The 20,301-nt window shown below is 45.5% G+C and overlaps 1 long non-coding RNA gene across 2 annotated transcripts in view; it reads left to right on the top strand.

Annotated features, from left to right (window-relative positions):
• The window catches only part of LOC130276051 (uncharacterized), a 224,462-nt gene that overhangs the window by 31,401 nt on the left and 172,760 nt on the right, over positions 1–20,301 (top strand). The window lies entirely within an intron of this gene.

The raw sequence follows: 20,301 nt of genomic DNA, 5'->3' as shown, positions 1-20,301 counted from the left end.
GTCACACCTTCAAGGTATTATTATTATTTATTTTTGTTGTTATCTTCTGTATATAAGGCACAATGTTAGTTCACATCTCCACACTCCTGAGGAAGTCACTCAGTGACGGAACGCGTGGAGGTTCTTTGGACCCGGGCGTATGGGTGATATTTGCCCCTACCTTTTGCAGGCCCTGCCTCCTATCTGACCTTATATTTTGCTGGTATCTCTTGCTCATTTTTTTACAATTGCATATTGCTTGCCACTTTATTCACAGAGATATTGTATGTCATTCTTTGATGTTCACTGTGACACCTTTGCATATAGGTATATCCTGTGCACTTTGCATATGTCACTTTGTCATAGTGTACTGCAATCATTTTATTGGTGGTAGGAGAGCCATAGTTTGGCCCTGGTCTGGATGAGACATACACCATGTCTCATCTGTGTGGTGTGGCCCAATTTTGTCTTTTTAAGTGTTTTTAATTAATTCTGTGTGTCTGTTACATTATTATCAATATTTTTTGTCTTTTTGCCATGTTAATCATGTGCTCCTAATAAAGATTGTTACATATGTATAAATTGAATACTTTTGGTGTGCTTCCATTTGTACATTATTTCTGGTTTTGTTGTCGTCTTGGGTTCATATAATGTTGGTTAAGCACCCAGTCTTATATACTATTGTCTAGCTGAGCCCCCCTCTCTTTCTTTCTTAAACATGTGGAATTATAGACATAACAAAAAAGTGTGAAACAACTGAAAATATGTCATATTCTAGGTTCTTTAAAGTTGCCACCTTTTGCTTTGATTACTGCTTTGCACACTCTTGGCATTCTCTTGATGAGCTTCAAGAGGTAGTCACCTGAAATGGTCTTCCAACAGTCTTGAAGGAGTTCCCAGAGATGCTTAGCACTTGTTGGCCCTTTTGCCTTCATTGGGTTCAGGTCTGATGACTGTGCAGGCCAGGTCATCTGGCGCAGCACCCCATCACTCTCCTCCTTGGTCAAATAGCCCTTACACAGCCTGGAGGTATGTTTGGGGTCATTGTCCTGTTGAAAAATAAATGATGGTCCAACTAAACGCAAACCGGATGGATTTGCATGCCGCTGAAATATGCTGTGGTAGCCATCCTGGTTCAGTATGCCTTCAATCCCCAACAGTGTCACCAGCAAAGCACTCCAACACCATCACACCTCCTCCTCCATGCTTCACGGTGGGAGCCAGGCATGTAGAGTCCATCCGTTCACCTTTTCTGCGTCGCACAAAGACACGGTGGTTGGAACCAAAGATCTCAAATATGGACTCATCAGACCAAAGCACAGATTTCCACTGGTCTAATGTCCATTCCTTCTGTTCTGTAGCCCAAACAAAGCTCTTCTGCTTGTTGCCTGTCCTTAGCAGTGGTTTCCTAGCAGATATTCTACCATGAAGGCCTGATTCACACAGTCTCCTCTTAACAGTTGTTCTAGAGATGTGTCTGCTGCTAGAACTCTGTGTGGCATTGACCTGGTCTCTAATCTGAGCTGCTGTTAACCTGCGATTTCTGAGGCTGGTGACTCCGATGAACTTATCCTCCGCAGCAGAGGTGACTCTTGGTCGTCCTTTCCTGGGACGGTCCGCATGTGAGCCAGTTTCTTTGTAGCCCTTGATGGTTTTTGTGATTGCACTTGGGGACACTTTCCACCTACAATATGACATATTTTTTGTTGTTTCACACTTTTTTGTTATATCAATAATTCCACATGTGTTAATTCATAGTTTTGATGCCTTCAGTGGGAGTCTACAATTTTCATAGTCATGAAAATAAAGAAAACTCTTTGAATGAGAAGGTGTGTCCAAACTTTTGGCCTGTACTGTATGTGAACAGAGACTTATAATAATACCTTGATCAGATCAGCGAGTGTTTAACTCCTGGTACCTCTGTTGTCTAGCTGAAGGCGTCACACAGTTGAATACAAATGTACAGACATAGGTCTGTACATTCCATATAGATTGTGCTTAGTAAGGACGCTTCACCCCCTTTTTTTTTTCTTTTAAAAAGCTTTATTGTTTTTACATAGTTATACAGAATATTGCGCAATGAATAACAAAAATAAGAAAAAATAAAAAAGCCATAGGAATAAGTCTCCAATATTATATAAATGCAAGTACCGTATATACTCGAGTATAAGCCGAGTTTTTCAGCACGATTTTTCGTGCTGAAAACACCCCCCTCGGCTTATACTCGAGTGAACTCTCCACCCGCAGTGGTCTCCAACCTGCAGGCCTCCAGAGGTTTCAAAACTACAACTCCCAGCAAGCCCTGGCAGCCATCGGCTGTCCGGGCTTGCTGGGAGTTGTAGTTTTGAAACCTCCGGAGGTCCGCAGGTTGAAGACCACTGCGGCCTTCGACATCATCCAGCCCCCTCTCACCCCCTTTAGTTCTGTACAGTACTCGCCTCCGCTCGGCGCTGGTCCGGTGCTGCAGGACTGTCCGGAGAGGAGGTCGTCCGGTGGGATAGTGGTTCCGGGCTGCTATCTTCACCGGGGAGGCCTCTTCTAAGCGCTTCGGGCCCGGCCCCAGAATAGTCACATTGCCTTGACAACGACGCAGAGGTACATTCATTGCCAACGTACTTCTGCGTCATCGTCCAGGCAACGCCTCTATTCCGGGCCCGAAGCGCGGAGAAGAGGTGCCCCCAGTGAAGATAGCAGCCCGGAACCACTATCCCACCGGACGACCTCCTCTCCGGACAGCCCTGCAGCACTGGACCAGCGCCGAGCGGAGGCGAGTACTGTACAGAACTAAAGGGGGTGAGAGGGGGCTGGATGATGTCGAAGGCCGCAGTGGTCTTCAACCTGCGGACCTCCGGAGGTTTCAAAACTACAACTCCCAGCAAGCCCGGACAGCCGATGGCTGCCCTGGCTTGCTGGGAGTTGTAGTTTTGAAACCTCTGGAGGTCCGCAGATAGAAGACCACGGAGGGCGGATGATGACAAGAGGATGATGAAGGGGGGGTGTGGGAAGATGACAAGAGGATGATGAAGGGGGGGGTGTGGGATGATGAAGGGGGGTGGGGATGATTACAAGGGGATGATGAAGGGGGGTGTGGGATGATTACAAGGGGATGATGAAGGGGGTGTGTGGGATGATTACAAGGGGATGATGAAGGGGGGTGGGGAGGATGACAAGGGGATGATGAAGGGGGGTGTGTGGGATGATGACAAGGGGATGATGACAGGTGATGATGATGAGGGTCTGGATGATGACAGGCGGTGATGATGATGAGGATGTTAATGACGGGTCTGGATGATGACAGGGGGGGATGATGTATTTCCCACCCTAGGCTTATACTCGAGTCAATAACTTTTCCTGGGATTTTGGGTTGAAATTAGGGGTCTCGGCTTATACTCGGGTCGGCTTATACTCGAGTATATACGGTATCACATTCCTGACAACTTCGCCACTCTCCCGAAAAAAAAACCAAAAAAAACAACACAGCAGCAGCGCCCAGCAGCTCTCCGCCTCGCCCCCATCAGCCATCTCACCCTCTATTTATCCACTTATTCCAAATTAAATTAAATATATCTATTGAGCCTCTTTTTATATAAATTGCTCTCTCCCATGCTACTATCTTCTCTACTATCTTCTCCATTTTCTTACTAAGACAATTTTTTGTCGGAGTACAGTATATTATAGTCTTTTAAATTGTATTCCTATTTCTTCTTTCAAGTTTACCTTTTTTTCTTTTTTGACCATCTGATACTCAGGCTTCCTCTCAGGTCCTCTGTGTGGCAGGGGCGATCCCCAGCATAAAAATGCATCCTCCATTGTATGCATTTTTATGCTTAGGATCGCCCCTAGCAATGGACTACAAGGGAAGGATCTGCTCCCCCAGTTTAAATGCACAACCGCATTTGGGGTTGAGCACCTCCAGCCATTTGAGACAACGTTTTTTGTTGTTGTTTAAATTTTATACTTGGAGGTGTGTAAACTCCATATGTAAAGCAACCTGAACATTTTCTAGGCAGCATTATGGTAGCACCTGTGAGGCCATGCACCTACATTAGCCAACACAGGTGGGGCTTGCTGTTTGCCTCCCCCTCCCATTGTATGTGTGCTTAGCCACGCTGGAGGGTACCTGGGAGGACTCTGTTAGCCGACCTAATGCTACCGTAATTGCCCACTGGCCCCTGTTTTGCTTATCACGCACAGGTAGGTTTAGCGCTAGGTCTCGTGCCATCTGAGAAACCTTGGCGTTGGTGTGCGGGCACTGGTATGTCCTTCATATAAGGATATACTGGCGAATGTCTCAATTTTAACATCAGTGTTGAGGGATAGCCAATGTCACTGTATACATCTACCACAGTAGTGCACCTAAATTCCTGTATTGTATTGTTCTAATTGTTACACATCCACACCGTCTATCTAGTGTGGGATTCTATTGTGGCACTTGTAGTCGGCTGCAGGCATCCTCCATTGTATGCATTTTTATGCTGGGGATTGCCTCTAGCAACGGACTGCAAGGGCAGGATCTGCTCCCCCAGTATAAATGCACAACCGCATTTGGGGTTGTGCACCTCCAGCCATTTGAGACCACGTTTTTTGTTGTTGTTTAAATATAGTATAAATAAAGACTAAAAAGCTGTTCCTAAAACAACACCTAAAGTTATAGACACCACTTGCCACAGGAAGTAGGTATAATGTATGCTGTCCCTCTTTGTTCTTGTTTTGGTTGAGACAAGCTATTGTGTCAGAACCAGATTTCTCCTGTCTTGATGGGCCCTGCCCTGTATACAATCTAACGGTCTAGTGCATTAGACACAGAATAATAACTAATAGTAAGTCTTTTTTTTTTCTTTTTGTGTTTTGTCTCTTTTTGTTAATATCTGTAGGTATCGGCGTCTCCTCATATATAATATCTGTAGGTATCGGCGTCTCCTCATATAACCGGCTTGTCGTCGTTCGGCACAGTAATCCATTCCTCCCAGTTCTATAATCAATCACACTAAATTAGTTCAGTCTTCACGGTTTTAGTTATTTAACTTATTTTGCTGTCTTTGACAATTTGTCACTTATTTATGGCACTACACGATAACTATAAAGTGAGGAAATGAAGCAGGAGGAATCTCTAGACAGGGAAATGCGCAGAGATATTTTTGTATAGTCAAGAAATAAAGATTTGAGACATTCAAAGCTGGCAAGAAATGGAGATGGAAGAAAACAACATATTTGAACAGAAATGAACTAGCGTACGATATGGTGGCAATTTTCTTTTACCTTTTCTTAAGATTTTATGCATGATACTTCTCCTTTAAAATCACACTATTCTGACCCCTATTTTTTATTTTTCTGTCTGTGGAGCTGTTTAAAGGCACATGTTTAATCTTTAGTTTTTATCAGTATCACTTTTGCATATATGTGACTTTCTGAACCTTTTTTCTTAGGATATGATGTCACCTAAAGTCATCAATTTGAGAATTTGAAATTGTTTTGTGCTTATGCTATATGCCATTCACGTTACAGGATCAATTATGTTATATTTTAATAGTTCTGACAATTACACTTGTGGCAATGCAAAATATTTTTGTTTTTATATTTTTTAGTTCCTCTAGGGTAATTTTATAAGCAATCATTCAATTGCTTATACTAAGCAATCCTATGCTATTACATAGAATTGCTCAGCATGATCAGTGGTCTGCTAGTAGAGCCTGCCAGAGGCAGACTCTCTTAGAAGATCACCGGGTGGCCATCATGAAGGCTTCCAAGGAAACCAGTCAGCATCCCAGTTCATCATCTTTAAAGAAAGCACAACTTACGCACTCGCTTTAAACTTTGGTCACCTTACCTTTTCTCAGAAGCTTCTGAGGGAAGAGTCTTCTAGGTTCAACCTTTTTTCCCATGCTAGCACCAATCACTGCAAACCAAGGTCTAACACTTTTTCCCCAGTTTGGTCTAGCTTAGACTAGAGTGCAAACACAGCCTTCCTACTCCCTGCTGGGTCGCATGTAAAAAAAACATTTAGGCCTAGTTGAAAACCTGTTAAAGCAAAAGCAAGCAAGTCCAGTTTCAGATCTAACCTAAGTCAGATCTGAGTTGGATCACTGTGATCATGGCACTGTGTGATGTTCAGGAGGTTTTCACCCAAGGCTGTCTCCAGCCCTTGAGAGGACATTTAATTCCAAAATCCTGTTTCCTGCTTCAAGAAAGAGAATTGCCCACTCAGAAAAGGGAAATAGCTGAGCAAAGACTCTTCTGCAAACACTTAAATCTTTGTGGGCTGGTAGCCGGAGTAAATTCTGTGTGGCTTTCATATCACAATTAATTTAAGCATGCACCCTGTGATAGGAATTAGTGCAACTAGTGCAATTAGTGCGTAGAGACTTGTAAAGTCTTTCAAGTCTCTACGCCACGGTTAAAGGGGTTATCCACCATAAGGTGATTTTTGTACATACCTGCCAGGCTATCTTCTTGTGAACTGGGTATTTCCTGTTGGATTTAGTTCTCAAACTAAACATCCCATAGTTCCATGCTTGTAAGTTTGAGGTCATTTTCCTCCCTCCTACACATCAGCCACCGCACCAAAAGATCAGTGTTTTCTAACCAGGGTGGGGTGGCTGGCAAAGACTTTTAGTCAGTTTAACTGCTTCCAGAGCAACTGCTAAGGAAAATGTGACCAAAGGGATTGTCTATTTAGAGCTTATATGAGGCAGAGGTCAAGCCAGGGACGATTTTAGGCTTAGTGTGGCCTTGGGCAAAATCAAAAGTGGGGCCCCAAAAGTCATAATAGTGCACTAACCAGATTTGCTGATTTTTGGTCACTTCACATACCATAAAAAAAAAAAATCTAGAAAGCAATGGAAAAGTTCCATAAAAACAAAAATGTTACCGATAAAAACGACAAATCACAGAGCGAAAAATGACCCTCATACATCCCCATATACAGAAAAATAAAAGAGTTATAGGGATCAGAATAGTACAATTTTATATTTTTGTATAGTTCCCCCACATTAGGTTGGCAGTATAGTTCCCCCACATTAGGTAGGCAGTATAGTTCCCCCACATTAGGTTGGCAGTATAGTTCCCCAGCATTAGGTTGTAGTTCCCCCACATTAGGTTGTGGTTCCCCCACATTAGGTAGGCAGTATATTTCCCCCACATTAGGTTGGCAGTATATTTCCCCCACATTAGGTTGGCAGTATAGTTCCCCCACATTAGGTTGGCAGTATATTTCCCCCACATTAGGTTGGCAGTATAGTTCCCCCACATTAGGTTGGCAGTATAGTGCCCCCCACATTAGGTTGGCAGTATAGTTCCCCCACGTTAGGTTGGCAGTATAGTTCCCCCACATTAGGTAGGCAGTATAGTTCCCCCACATTAGGTTGGCAGTATAGTTCCCCCACATTAGGTTGTAGTTCCCCCACATTAGATTGTAGTTCCCCCACATTAGGTTGGCAGTATAGTTCCCCCACATTAGGTTGGCAGTATATTTCCCCCACATTAGGTTGGCAGTATATTTCCCCCACATTAGGTTGGGAGTATATTCCCCCCACATTAGGTTGGCAGTATAGTTCCTCCACATTAGGTTGGCAGTATTTTTCCCCTACTTTAGGTTGGCAGTATAGTTCCCCCCACATTAGGTTGTAGTTCCCCCACATTAGGTAGGCAGTATAGTTCCCCCACATTAGGTTGTAGTTCCCCCTCATTAGGTTGGCAGTATAGTCCCCCCACATTAGGTTGTAGTTCCCCCACATTAGGCTGGCAGTATAGTTCCCCCACCATAGGTTGTAGTTCCCCCACATTAGGTAGGCAGTATAGTTCCCCCACATTAGGTTGTAGTTCCCCCACAGAAGGCTGGCAGTATAGTTCCCCCACATTAGGTTGTAGTTCCCCCACATTAGCTTGGCAGTATAGTTCCCTCACATTAGTTTGTAGTCCCCCCACAGTAGGTAGGCAGTATAGTTCCCCCACATTAGGTTATAGTTAGCCCACAGTAGGCTGGCAGTATAGGTCCCCCCACATTAGGTTGGCAGTATAGTTCCCCCACATTAGGTTGGCAGTATAGTTCCCCCACATTAGGTTGGCAGTGTAGTTCCCCCCACAGTCGGTTAGAAGTATAGGTCCCCCCACATTAGGTTGGCAGTATAGTTCCCCCACCTTAGGTTGGCAGTATAGGTCCCTCACATTAGGTTGGCAGTATAGTTCCTCCACATTAGGTTGTAGTTCCCCCACATTAGGTTGTAGTTCCCCCACAGTAGGCTGGCAGTATAGTTCCCCCACATTAGGTTGTAGTTCCCCCACAGTAGGTATGCAGTACAGTTTCCCCACATTAGGTTGTAGTTCCCCCACATTAGGCTGGCAGTATAGGTCCCCCCCCCCACATTAGGTTGGCAGTATAGGCCCCTCACATTAGGTTGTAGTTCCCCCACATTAGGTTGGCAATATAGGTCCCCCCACATTAGGTTGGCAGTATAGGTCCCCCCACATTAGGTTGTAGTTCTTGTAGTTCCCTATAGTTCCCTGTAGTTATCTCAGCAACTAAATTGCGGGGTCCCTATCAACTAAGAGCACAGACAGAGGTCTTTTACCTGGCTTCAATCTGTGCAGTCGGTGCTCCAACAGTGTAGGCAGCCTCAGCAGCCCGTACTAATAGAGCACCGATAACATTGATCATTGATGTAATAGTAATGTAAGTATTAGTCCCTTATGGAAGCTAAAAATTGGTGAGCAAAATGAAAAAAGTTAATAAATATGAATAAATCCCTTCGCTAATAAAAGTTTAAATTACCCCCTTTTCCCATTTTTCAAATAAAATAATGTAAACAAAAATAAACATATGTGATATCACCGCATGTGGAAATATCAGAACTATTAAAATTAAAATATAAAGTTAAGTGCACATTCAATGGCCTAAACGTAAAAAATCGCAAAAGTCGAGAATTGCTGATTTTTGGTCACACCTGAAAAAAATACTGCACTAATTTTCATACAAGAAGTTACATTTTTTTTATTTTTTTAAGTACGGTAGTAAAAAAATTATCAATGTAATTGTATGGACCTAAAGAATAAGTGTAGGCTTTTCGTTTTGTGTGTTTTTTTTTTTTTGGCGCAATTTTGTAGCATGCTCTTTACAATGTAGTTTTAAAAGAAAAAGGTAAATAATTAATACATAAATAAATAAATACATAAATAAATAATTAAGCCAAACAATACTTTACAATTCAAAGCTGACAAAATAAGCCTATTTAATAGTGTGAAATAAGGCGAGGAGGGCCTAAAATATAACTTTTAATATGTCTATTAAAATGTTCTCACATCAAACACCCAGTGTCAGTGTTATAAAATTGAATAAAAAATGTCAACTGCAGTATACTCATAACACATAGACATCAATATCTGGTGTCCATGCTGTTAACACGAATATTCTAGAGGATGCAGATTTAGTGATACAAAATCACAGATAGAACATATTTCAATATTGTAAAATTCACAACGCGTTTCTAGCACAATCATGCGCCGTCCTCAGGGGAATAAAGACAAAAACCAAACTATCAGGTATCATTAACAACCTGAGTAAATATGTACAATTGGTTCTCACATATGCATCAATCAGATCAGATAGTCCTCAATAGAGGATTACCTATACTGCAGTCCCTTGAAACGGATCAGTTAGTCACCCTGCTCACTAGATTCGGGACTCAATTGGCGTGGAGCTCCAGGTACCTAGAAAGACAAATAAAGGAGACATATATGGCCATCAGCGTTGGTTCCTGCAAATGAAAGCCTGTGCCCCATCATTTAGTTGTTCTCACTCATGTATATAGTGGTGTATTCAGATACCTGCAAAAGATATACAAACAATGCCCCAGTCACTAGTGTGTCCTGTAAAAGAAAGGGGGCTAAGCTGAAATAAGATCTTTTACTCAAGGTCCTGAAGTACGGCAAGCGGTTCAGACGGAGCGCATACCTGCAGTGGCAGGGTGCCGTCACTATCGGCTGCTGTGCGTTCTGTACATGTGTCTTCAGCGTCTGACGTTATTTCTGGTCGCTGTCTGATAGCATCAGGAGTGCCGCGCCCCCGTCAGACGTCATCAGGAGGGGCTGTCAGTTGTATCAGCGAGCGGTCAATAGAGCCTGATGTTGGTTGCTATGGTTGCAATTACGTCACTGGTGTGTAAGTAATCGGGCAGTGGAAACTTGTAAGTCTCCAGCGCATTATTAGGTACGCCAATAGAGGGTGAAGAAAGTGGATGCGCTAGTGGCCACAAGACACCGGGTTCACAAATGGACAGGGACAGATCTAAGGTATGTATAGCAATATTTGCCAAAAATAGCGATAGTAAACCAAAGTCTGATTTAGGTAACCCACAGTTTAATTATAGCATGGACATATTTCCCAGCCATATAACAACCTGACTGTACACAATAATTATATGATACAGAGTCAGGTTGTGTACCCCTATTTCAGGGACATGTTTTTTAGAGTTAATAAAAATATCCAACCGCAGATATGCAGGGTGACCCGAAGAGCCATGGGCCAGGGTCCAACTAGGTGCCTCATATGTTTTAGAGGGGCACTAATTTAGTCAGATTTGGTGTCGGGTCCCGGATCAGGCTCAAAGGGCAACCCCATATCTGAGTTTTAGAACAGAATACTGTCACGATGCCGGCTGGCAGGAGGTGGATCCTCTGTGCCAGAGAGGGATTGGCGTGGACCGTGCTAGTGGACCGGTTCTAAGTCACTACTGGTGTTCACCAGAGCCCGCCGCAAAGCGGGATGGTCTTGCTGCGGCGGTAGTGACCAGGTCGTATCCACTAGCAACGGCTCAACCTCTCTGACTGCTGAAAATAGGCACGGTACAAGGGAGTAGGCAGAAGCAAGGTCGGACGTAGCAGAAGGTCGGGGCAGGCAGCAAGGATCGTAGTCAATAAGGTAATAGCAGGAGGTCAAGTACACAGTATGGACAAACACAGTAACGCTTTCACTAGGCTCTAAGGCAACAAGATCCGGCAGGGGAGTGCAGGGGCAGAGATCAGATATAGTCTGGGAGCAGGTGGAAGCCAATTAAGCTAATTGGGCCAGGCACCAATCATTGGTGCACTGGCCCTTTAAGTCTCAGGGAGCTGGCGCGCGCGCGCCCTAGAGAGCGGAGCCGCGCGCGCCAGCACATGACAGCAGGGGACGGGAACGGGTAAGTGACCTGGGATGCGATTCGCGATCGGGCGCGTACCGCTGTGCGAATCGCATCCCCGACGGCCATGACATTGCAGCGCTCCCGGTCAGCGGGACCGACCGGGGCGCTGCGGAGAGAGAGACGCCGTAAGCGCTCCGGGGAGGAGCGGGGACCCGGAGCGCTAGGCGTAACAGTACCCCCCCCCTTAGGTCTCCCCTTCTCTTTGTCCGGTAACTGCCTCCCCTGGGATGAGGACACCGGGAAAGAATGGAGGGATTCCTCAACGGCAGGCAGTACAGCAGGAGTGGGAATGGGGAGGGAGGGCAGAGGGCGAGGCCTGTCACGGGGCAGCGTGACACCAGGACGGGGGCCATGAGGAGGCACCGAGGCTTGCCTGACTGGACTGGGAGGGGGGGAGAGGCACTTCTTATGGCAGGCAGAGTCCATAAAGACCTTAGGGAGACCGGATACAGGGGGAACCACAGGGTCACGGCAGGGAGTACTGGGAACCGGTTTAAGGCAGTCCTTGAAACAAGAGGTACCCCAGCTCTTGATCTCCCCTGTGGACCAATCCAGGGTTGGGGAATGGTGTTGAAGCCAGGGTAGTCCAAGGAGAATTTCGGAAGTGCAATTGCAGAGAACCAAAAACTAAATTTTTTCGTGATGAGGTCCGATGCACATTAGGAGGGGCTCCGTGCGGTAACGCACGGTGCAATCCAACCTGACTCCGTTGACCGCGGAAATGTAGAGTGGCTTGACGAGACGGGTCTCCGGGATGCGGAATTTATTCACCAAGGACTCCCGAATAAAATTCCCAGAGGCACCAGAGTCCAGGCAGGCCACGGCTGAGAGGGAGGAGTTGGCTGAAGGAGAAATCCGCACGGGCACCGTGAGACGTGGAGAAGCCGACTTTGAATCAAGAGACGCCACACCCACGAGAGCTGGGTGCGAGCGTGCGTTTCCCAGACGTGGAGGACGGATAGGGCAATCCACCAAGAAATGTTCGGTACTGGCACAGTACAGACAAAGATTTTCTTCCCTACGGCGATTCCTCTCCTCCTGGGTCAGGCGAGACCGGTCCACTTGCATGGCCTCCTCGGCGGGAGGCCTAGGCGCAGATTGCAACGGAGACTGTGGGAGAGGTGCCCAGAGATCTAAGTCTTTTTCCTGGCGGAGCTCTTGATGTCTCTCAGAAAAACGCATGTCAATGCGAGTGGCTAGATGAATGAGTTCATGCAGGTTAGCAGGAATTTCTCGTGCGGCCAGAACATCTTTAATGTTGCTGGATAGGCCTTTTTTAAAGGTCGCGCAGAGGGCCTCATTATTCCAGGATAGTTCAGAAGCAAGAGTACGGAATTGTATGGCGTACTCGCCAACGGAAGAATTACCCTGGACCAGGTTCAGCAGGGCAGTCTCAGCAGAAGAGGCTCGGGCAGGTTCCTCAAAGACACTTCGAATTTCCGAGAAGAAGGAGTGTACAGAGGCAGTGACGGGGTCATCGCGGTCCCAGAGCGGTGTGGCCCATGACAGGGCTTTTCCAGACAGAAGGCTGACTACGAAAGCCACCTTAGACCTTTCAGTAGGAAACTGGTCCGACATCATCTCCAAGTGCAGGGAACATTGCGAAAGAAAGCCACGGCAAAACTTAGAGTCCCCATCAAATTTGTCCGGCAGGGACAAGCGGAGGCTAGGAGTGGCCACTCGCTGCGGAAGGGGTGCAGGAGCTGGCGGAGGAGATGGTTGCTGCTGTAGCAGAGGCAGAAGTTGCGACTGATGTTGCTGCACCATGGTGGACACTTCCGACAGCTGGTGGGTTAGATGGGCGATCTGTCGGGATTGCTGGGCGACCACCGTGGTGAGATCAGAGATAGAAGGCAGGGGAACCTCAGCGGGATCCATGGCCGGATCTACTGTCACGATGCCGGCTGGCAGGAGGTGGATCCTCTGTGCCAGAGAGGGATTGGCGTGGACCGTGCTAGTGGACCGGTTCTAAGTCACTACTGGTGTTCACCAGAGCCCGCCGCAAAGCGGGATGGTCTTGCTGCGGCGGTAGTGACCAGGTCGTATCCACTAGCAACGGCTCAACCTCTCTGACTGCTGAAAATAGGCACGGTACAAGGGAGTAGGCAGAAGCAAGGTCGGACGTAGCAGAAGGTCGGGGCAGGCAGCAAGGATCGTAGTCAATAAGGTAATAGCAGGAGGTCAAGTACACAGTATGGACAAACACAGTAACGCTTTCACTAGGCTCTAAGGCAACAAGATCCGGCAGGGGAGTGCAGGGGCAGAGATCAGATATAGTCTGGGAGCAGGTGGAAGCCAATTAAGCTAATTGGGCCAGGCACCAATCATTGGTGCACTGGCCCTTTAAGTCTCAGGGAGCTGGCGCGCGCGCTCCCTAGAGAGCGGAGCCGCGCGCGCCAGCACATGACAGCAGGGGACGGGAACGGGTAAGTGACCTGGGATGCGATTCGCGAGCGGGCGCGTCCCGCTGTGCGAATCGCATCCCCGACGGCCATGACAGTGCAGCGCTCCCGGTCAGCGGGACCGACCGGGGCGCTGCGGAGAGAGAGACGCCGTAAGCGCTCCGGGGAGGAGCGGGGACCCGGAGCGCTAGGCGTAACAAATACCTTTTAACAAAAAAAATATAATTATTTTTTTTTTTGTATAGAAGGTTATAGTTAAGTTATTCAATAGAATAAGGAGGGGGATGAGGCTCAAAAGGCACGAAGCATTCTTATTTGTTCGATTAAACTAGTCTGCAATGCGGTCACCAGGGTGGGTCGAGGACATACCTATTTATTCCGGGTGAGGGAACAAGATGTGAGCCTAGTGAACCTGGACCGTCCCTATTGTTCTCATTGCCCTAATCCTAGGCAGGATGATCAGCCCTAAAAAAGGCGGTCCCGCTCTCGTGCCTCCTGATACCCTAGAGGCCCTACACTTAGGAATGGTGACTCTAACTTAGGGGATCAACTACAACCCCCACTAGCTGCCTGTCCGTCACCGTTAATGCGGCCGCATTACAAAAAACATGCATAGCTAAGTTGTTCATTCAAGCCATTTGGAAAAGTTGTATTTTGTTGGTATATCCGAGAAGGAGTCACATTTGGCTTTTTGAAAGCAAATTTTGCTCTGGGGGCATGCCGCATTTAGGAAGCCCCTATGGTGCCAGAACAGCAAAAAAAAAAAACACATGGCATACCATTTTGGAAACTAGACCCCTCGGGGAAAGTAACAAGGGGTAATGTGAACCTTAATACCCTACAGGTGTTTTACCTAATATGCTTGGTTTCCCAAAATTTTTACATTTTTAAAAAGGGTAATAGCAGGAAATACCCCCCAAAATTTGAAGCCCAATTTCTCCCGATTCAGAAAACACCCCATATGGGGGTGAAAAGTGCTCTGCTGGCGCACTACAGGTCTCAGAAGAGAAGGAGTTACATTTGGCTTTTTGAAAGCAAATTTTTCTCTGGGGGCATGCCGCATTTAGGAAGCCCCTATGGTGCCAGAACAGCAAAAAAAACACATGGCATACCATTTTGGAAACTAGACCCCTCGGGGAACGTAACAAGGGGTAATGTGAACCTTAATACCCTACAGGTGTTTCACGACTTTTGCATATGTGAACATTTTTTTATTTTTTTTTACCTAAAATGCTTGGTTTCCCAAAATTTTTACATTTTTAAAAAGGGTAATAGCAGAAAACACCCCCCAAAATTTGAAGCCCAATTTCTCCCGATTCAGAAAACACCCCATATGGGGGTGAAAAGTGCTCTGCTGGCGTACTACAGGTCTCAGAAGAGAAGGAGCCACATTTGGTTTTTGAAAGCAAATTTTGCTATGGGGGCATGCCGCATTTAGGAAGCCCCTATGGTGCCAGGACAGCAAAAAAAATAACACATGGCATACCATTTTGGAAACTAGACCCCTCGGGGAACGTAACAAGGGGTTAAGTGAACCTTTATACCCCACAGGTGTTTCATGACTTTTGTATATGTAAAAAAAAAAATTTTTTTTTTACCTAAAATGCTTGTTTTCCCAAAAATTTTACATTTTTACAAAGGGTAATAGCAGAAAATACCCCACAAAATTTGAAGCCCAATTTCTCCCGAGTACGGCGATACCCCATATGTGGCCCTAAACTGTTGCCTTGAAATACGACAGGGCTCCAAAGTGAGAGCGCCATACGCATTTGAGGCCTAAATTAGGGATTGCATAGGGGTGGACATAGGGGTATTCTACGCCAGTGATTCCCAAACAGGGTGCCTCCAGCTGTTGTAAAACTCCCAGCATGCCTGGACAGTCATTGGCTATCTGGCAATACTGGGAGTAGTTGTTTTGCAACAGCTGGAGGCTCCGTTCTGGAAACAGTGGCGTACCAGACGTTTTTCATTTTTATTGGGGAGGGGAGGGGGGGCTGTGTAGGGGTATGTGTATATGTAGTGTTTTTTACTTTTTATTTTATTTTGTGGTAGTGTAGTGTAGTGTTTTTAGGGTACAGTCGCACGGGCGGGGGGTTCACAGTAGTTTCTCGCTGGCAGTTTGAACTGCGGCAGAAAATTTGACGCAGCTCAAACTTGCAGCCGGATACTTACTGTAATCCTCCGCCCATGTGAGTGTACCCTGTACGGTCACATTGGGGGGGGGGGGACATCCAGCTGTTGCAAAACTACAACTCCCAGCATGTACGGTCTATCAGTGCATGCTGGGAGTTGTAGTTTTGCAACAGCTGGAGACACACAGGTTGTGAAACACCGAGTTTGGTAACAAACTCAGTGTTTTGCAACCAGTGTGCCTTCAGCTGTTGCAAAAGCTACAACCCCCAGCATGTACGGACAGCGGAAGGCATACTACATTGGCTGGGGATGCTGGGGATTGTAGTTATGCAACAGCTGGAGACACACTGGTTTACTACTTAACTCAGTGTGCCTTCAGCTGTTGCAAAACTACAACTCTCAGCAGTCACCGACAGCCAACGTGCATGCTGGGAGTTGTAGTTATGCAACCACCAGATGCACCACTACAACTCCCAGCATGCACTTTAGCTGATTGTGCAAGCTGGGAGTTGTAGTTACACAACAGCTGAAGGTACACTTTTACATAGAAATAATGTGCCTCCAGCTGTTGCAAAACTACAAGTCCCAGCATGCCCATAAGGGCATGCTGGGAGTTGTGGTGGTCTGCCTCCTGCTGTTGCATAACTACAGCTCCCAGCATGCCCTTGTTGCATGCTGGGAGCTGTTGCTAAGCAACAGCAGGAGGCTGTCACTCACCTCCAACGATCCTCGCCGCACAGGTCAGTCCCTTGTCGTCTCCGCCGCCGCCGCTGCTCCTGGGGCCCCGATCCCAACAGGGACGCCGGGGATCGGGGTCCCCAGCACCGGGGGTCGTCTTCCCGCACCCGCTCACGTCCTCCGGAAGAGGGGCGGAGCGGGTTGCGGGAGTGACACCCGCAGCAGGCGCCCTGATTGGTCGGCCGGTAATCCGGCCGACGAATCAGGGCGATCGTGAGGTGGCACCAGTGCCACCTCACTCCTGCAGACTCTGGCTGTTCGGGGCCGTCTCTGTGGGGGCCGGAAATGCTCAGGGCGTATCCATACGCCCTCGGTCCTTAAGGACTTGGAAACGGGGGCGTATGGATACTCCCTATGTCCTTAAGGGGTTAAATCGTGCCTTCAGAGTCCTCGCCTCCCTCACAAATTCATCATGTTTTGAACAGTTCCTCCTGAGGCTTAGGAACTGCCCCCGTGGAATTCCCCTTTTTAGGGGGCCCGGGTGGCAGCTCTCGTACCTCAGGAGGCTGTTCATTGCTGTTGGTTTCCTATGAATGGATGTACTCAAACTACCATCCAGATCCTTTCTGATGATGATGTCAAGAAAGGCTAGTTGAGTTACATTCACCTCAAAAGTAAAATGAAGGCCTATCTCATTTTGGTTTAGAGCGGCCAAAAATTCCTCAAAGCTTTCTTTAGATCCCTGCCACAAAACAAAGATGTCATATATGAATCTGGCCCAGATTAGGGCCAGTTCACTGAAATGTTCCCTCGTGTCACTGAAGACAATGGTGGCCTCCCACCAGCCCAGGAGTAGGTTTGCGTATGTGGGGGCGCAAGGGCTCCCCATGGCCGTACCCCTGAGCTGGTGAAAGATCTTGCCGTCAAAGAGAAAGTAATTACGAGTTAGTATAAATTCAAGGAGTTGTAGTATCAGTCTGTTGTGACTGCATGTGAATACCTCTAAATGACAGAAAGTACTCTACCGCTCTAAGCCCCATCTCGTGGGGAATAGATGAGTAGAGTGCCTCTACGTCTATACTAGTAAGTAATGTACTTTTATCCACCAGAACCCCCTCGATCTTCTGTAATAGGTCCATTGTGTCCCTCGTATAGGAGGGAAGAGACAGGATGATTTCTCTAAGAACCCTGTCTAAATACACCCCAACATTTTGTCCAAGGCTACCGATGCCTGACACAATGGGGCGGCCCTGTGGGTTACCTAAATCAGACTTTGGTTTACTATCGCTATCTTTGGCAAATATCGCTATACATACCTTAGATCTGTCCAATTGTGAACCCGGTGTCTTGTGGCCACTAGCGCATCCACTTTCTTCACCCTCTGTTGGCGTACCTGTGAATGCGCTGGAGACTTACAAATTTCCACTGCCCGATTACTTACACACCAGTGACGTAATTGCAACCATAGCAACCAACATCAGGCTCTATTGACCGCTCGCTGATACAACTGACAGCGTCGGGATACCTAGCCGCGCCCCTCCTGATGACGTCTGATGGGGCTGCGGCACTCCTGAGGTTGTCAGACAACGACCAGATATAGCGTCAGACTCCGCAGACACATGTACAGAGTGCAATGGACAGAAATAAAAAAATTTCAAAATTGCTACTTTTTTTTTCAATTTTGCCTTAGATTGTTTGGTAAAATGAGTGATGTCATTACTAAATACAATTGATGGCACACAAAAAAGGTGGAAAAAAAAAAGGGGCAAAAATGAAAAATTGCTGCGTTCTTAAGGGGTTAATACCCATGTATGGGCACTGATACCCAATTTTCCATCACAAGCTATATGTGACTGATAAACATGATATATTTTTAGTGTTTTCTAGGTTTACTGATCACAATGTGATGCTTGATTTAATAATAATTGAATTATGTTTGGTAGACAGGATTTTCTGGAAAGCATGATGTATAATTAATTGCTTCCTGAATGAGCTTCCACTTTATTTGTAGCTGAAATCAACGAAGAAGCAGGAAGTTCATTTCGTATCATTCTGCGCCTCGCCGCTTTTTGTGTCCCTTTTTGTGTATTTTTTTTTATTAATCAGAATAGACTTTTACAACATATGGCAACAAAACTGTGTTAGAAGTACAAATTGTGCAAGAATCCTACCCTGCCAACTGTTAGAACTATAGGTCTCAGCATCTATTGGCATGGTTCTTAGATTTAACTTTCCAATCTTCTCCATACATAGAGTACTTGACAATTTGTAGTATGATATCCATTAGCTGTGATTCCTATTATTAAAGGGGTACTCCACTGGGAAAAAATTTTTTTATCAACTGGTGCCAGAAAGTTAAACAGATTTGTAAATTAAAATATATAGAAAATAGGAGAGGCTTCTATCTGCTAGTCACCTTGATCTGAGCAACTCAAATGGCACCTATACCCACGGTGTCGGAAAGTAAAGTGATTAAAGGAAAACTGAGGCTCAGGATCTTGAATACTGGATAGACATTTATTAATTAATTGTTTAACCTCTTCAGGACGCCGGTGTATGCATACGCCTTGCATCCTGAGTCCTTAAGGACAGTTAAAATCTCCCCCTTACTAAAAGCCATCCCTACTTGTGTAAGGGATAGCAGTGATTTAATTACTGCATTACAGGATTTTCAATAGCACGAAGGTTACAGTTTGACCGCTATTGATGGGGAGAGCCTCTTCACCCGCATCCCACACGATGCGGGGGAAGAGGCTCTCCAGACTTTTCATCCACTGAAAAATCAATTGATCTTATTAAATTTATTGTGGAATCTATGTAATTGGTACTTTCCAACAACTGTTTCCAGTATAATGGGGAATGGTATAAGCAACTGCAGGGGTCCGCAATGGGGACCCCTGTATCTTGCTCTTACGCTAATATTTTCCTAGCCATATTTGAGCAAAATTACATCTTTACACCTCTCAATCCTTTCCTCCAATATATTGAAAAAATATTAAGATTTGTTGATGATATTTTTATCATCTGGTCAGGGATTGCCAATCAGTTAGAAGAATTTGTTACATATCTCAATGATATAAATGATATGAATATGCTTTTCACATCTGTTTTTGGAGGAAACTATTTGGAATTTTTGGACGTTAGGAACACAATACATAATGACCAAATTCACACATCAGGATTCTGGAAGGATACCGCACGCAATGCTTTTCTCCATTATAAATCTTCCCACCCTGCAAAAACAAAAAATAGCATTCCATAAAGCCAAATGGTTCACTTGAAGCGAATTAACAGTGACCAAGAGGTATTGAACAGACAGGTGGAAGATTTGACAGAACATTTAATGGCAAGAGGTTACCCTTTGGATGTTATAGCACAAGCAAGGAAACATATAGAAAAAACACCAAGGGATGCATTGATAAAAACTAAACCTCAAAATCAGGCAGTACAGAAACACCCACCTAGAGCTTCATTTATTTTTAAAAAATACCCCTATGAACAATAAAATTCAACAAGCCATTTATTCTAATTGGTACATATTACAGACTGATTTTGACATTTCAGATATTACTTCTCAAAAACCAATTATTACATATACACACAATAAAACAATTTGTGGTAATTTAAAACATAAAAAAAATACAGGAATGTCACAATCAAACTGGCTAACAGACACCAGACCAATAGGGAACCACGCATGTGGCTCTTGTTCTTTTTGCCACATGAACCTAAAAAGTAAATCTATTAAACTGGGAAATTATACAGTATACATAAAACAACCAGTTACATGTAGGTTTAATTATGTCATTGTATGATATCTACATGTGGTTTATTTTATATAGGGAAAACCAAGTGCCCTTTATTTCACAGAATAAGAGATCACCTTAGATCCCTGGTTACACGGAAAGGTTCCGCAAGATTTATAGAACACATAG

Source organism: Hyla sarda, chromosome 6 (assembly GCF_029499605.1).
Source record: "Hyla sarda isolate aHylSar1 chromosome 6, aHylSar1.hap1, whole genome shotgun sequence".
NCBI classification, from domain to species: Eukaryota; Metazoa; Chordata; class Amphibia; order Anura; family Hylidae; genus Hyla; species Hyla sarda.
The sequence above is the reverse complement of the archived record's forward strand: the minus strand, read 5'-3'. Positions and strand labels throughout refer to the sequence as shown.